Source organism: Pygoscelis adeliae, unplaced genomic scaffold (genome assembly GCF_000699105.1).
Source record: "Pygoscelis adeliae isolate BGI_AS28 unplaced genomic scaffold, ASM69910v1 Scaffold79, whole genome shotgun sequence".
NCBI lineage: Eukaryota > Metazoa > Chordata > Aves > Sphenisciformes > Spheniscidae > Pygoscelis > Pygoscelis adeliae.
The window spans coordinates 2,254,870-2,257,442 of NW_008825532.1; the positions used below are offsets into that span (position 1 = coordinate 2,254,870).

At 45.9% G+C, this 2,573-nt stretch overlaps 2 protein-coding genes across 3 annotated transcripts in view; both read right to left on the reverse strand.

Annotated features, from left to right (window-relative positions):
• The window catches only part of MTCP1 (mature T-cell proliferation 1), a 3,803-nt gene extending 1,642 nt beyond the window's left edge, over positions 1 to 2,161 (reverse strand). Inside the window, exon 1 of the mRNA XM_009331645.1 lies at positions 2,155 to 2,161. The gene's annotated coding sequence lies outside the window, so the exon portion shown is untranslated. The remainder of the gene's footprint in view (positions 1 to 2,154) is intronic.
• Positions 1 to 2,326, reverse strand: part of CMC4 (C-x(9)-C motif containing 4) — a 10,055-nt gene extending 7,729 nt beyond the window's left edge. Inside the window, exon 1 of one of the 2 annotated variants that reach the window (XM_009331649.1) lies at positions 2,275 to 2,326. The gene's annotated coding sequence lies outside the window, so the exon portion shown is untranslated. Of the gene's footprint in view, positions 1 to 2,154; positions 2,162 to 2,274 lie in introns of those variants that run through there. The other variant, XM_009331646.1, reaches the window with a different exon arrangement.
• Positions 2,327 to 2,573: the final 247 nt, after the last annotated feature.

The window sequence follows — 2,573 nt, forward strand, 5'->3', positions numbered from 1 at the left end:
GTCAGGGAGAGAAAAAAATTGTTATACATTGGGGTACATATATAACAGGAAATACACTTCCATGTTGCCTTCTATATCTTACATCAGTGCTTCTCTACCTTTTTGAATCAAAGGATCACTTAGCCTTTTTGAAAACAAAACACCAACCACGGATCAGCCTGAACAGCACTGTCACAGTATTTTAATTTCTAACAAAGAAAACTTTGAATGTTCTTTTATTATTTCCTTTTCTCCCATTCTGTTTGTTTCCTTGCTTGATGTGTGGGAATGTGTATGCGCCATTACAAAAAGCACCACTGTTCTGAAGACCATCATGTGATGTGGTACAGCCATTCCAAGCAATGCCCCAGCAGCTGGATCACTGGCATTTAGAGTAATGTACAGCAGACTGACAAGCCTCACAAGGCCTTCAAGAATAACCTATGAGGGTTAAAGGGACATTTCTGTAAGTCCTTTTCATTCTGCTTTACCCTAAGTCACTTTACAAATTTAAGCCCATGTGTGGAAATCACTTTGCCCAATAGTGAAATGCAGCAATCGCCACTGCTCATTTTCAGTCAGCTGAATGTAATCACCCAGGTTGGAATTCGGCCAGGACACTCTCCTACTCTGCAGCAAACTGCCAAAAGCCCCATCATGACCAAAAATGCTCAAGAACTTGCTTTTATTCCATTCAAAGCTGGAATTTCTACAGCTCATCATCCCCAGAACCAGATGACTCAAGACTGACTTCAGTATTGGAAAAATATTACTCGGTAAGTGAACACTATTTCCTACAGCAAGTAAACTTTCCTGGAAGGTCTCCTATCCAAATACTAACCTGGTTCAGTCTTGCTGAACTACAGGCAGGACTACTAAAGCACAACATGTATGTTTGTGTTTATTGTGTATGAACATGGTAGTAATGATAGGTACAGGACCGACAGAACAAGGTCTCATGCAGAGGACACTGTGCAGAATGGGCAGCAGTTAACATTCTTTGCCCTACTAATTTGTCCCAAACTTCCTCCGAACTCCATAGCTCTGAGTTCAGTTGCCAGAGTGCAAAGGCCCAGTCTGGCCTCTCTTTTCAACAGCCTCCAAGACTGTTATGAAGGTGCCCAGTTAGTGTCACAAACAAAATCTTGAGGTCAGGCAAAACCGTCAATTGGGTTTGAAGTAAGACAGGTCTGTCTTTAGCAGTCAAATATACAAAAGAAACAGGAGATTTGAAAAAGCATGCGCTTAGACATTTGCACCTGAAACTTTAAAAAGGGAAAAACATATACAATTTCTATTTTTGCAGATTTTATCAGAAAGCAATAAAAAAGCCTAAGGGAAGACATGGGTGAAAGGAGAAGTAAGCTTACTTATATTTAAAACAAGTTGTAAAACCTGTTTCTTATATTGCTTGCTTCACAATCTATTAAAAAGCCACTACATCCAACAAAAAACTTAAATTTGCAGGACTGCAGCGTCATCCTTTGACACAGATTTTAATGTTCCCATCAATATAATTGCAGAAGTCTGAGCTGTTTAAGGTACTGATTTGGGGAGATTTAAAGCCCAATCCCCACGGACAGGAACAAGACTTGCAGGTATTCTGTCCATCTCAGCATTAGGCCTTAGAAGTTTAATGCTGTTCTGGGACCCGGGTGGATTTTTGAGCCATACAATATATGAATAAACGTGAAAATGGCCAGGAGGAGGACTGCATCTTGTGGTGAAGACAATTTATTTGCTTTTAAATCGGGTACATTAAAATATTTATGAAGACAGTGAAAGAAATTGCTCCAGCTGCTGCTTGGACCATCCCCAGAGCTGGAGCTCAGTATGCTGAACAAGCTCCACTCTTTATTACCTTCTATTTTAAAAGGGGACTGGGTCAGATTGTTAGAACAGTTCAGCTGCCATTTAGGCGCCAAGGAAAAAAAGCGATGCTGAGGCTCAGTGAATTGGGCACAGTGTTGTGCTAACACGGCTACACAGCTTCTGGACCAAGGCTGGCCACTTTGGCCTTCTGGTGGAGAGTGTGCAGCTGCCTGCACACCTCTGTGCGCACAGCCTTCGGGGAGCTAAAAGGGAGCTGAGCTCTCCTGAAAAACCCAGCCTGCATCTTGCAACAAGTCAGGGATCAGATGAGCTGTCTGCTGATGTAAGAGCATGTTGACTCACTCTAAAGCTTCTTCTTGGGGGTTTGGACTCGACTCTGCCTGGAGCACTCGCCCAAACCAAGCACCTCCGTGACTCCACTCTCCGCTCTGCCCGACCTACTGAGGGGTAGCAGATGCTCACCGACCAGCCGGGGCTGTCCAGCAGTTTGGGGAGGGAAGGTCTAGCTTTGGTAGGATCTAAAGAAACAGGAAGACAAAAAGAGATGGACACAGTGTGGGGGGAGCCCCGAAGAAGGATGGGGGGGACGAGGAGAGGGGTGCGGGAGCCAGGCCTGGTGAGGGGCCGTCCGAGGAGGGGTGTGGGGGGCGGTGCGGACAAGGGGAGCAGGGAGGGCAGGATGGGGAGGGCGTGTGGAACCGGTGCGGACGGAGGGCCGGCCGTGGCGGGGAGGAGGCGGGAAGGGCCGGGGAGGCCCGGCC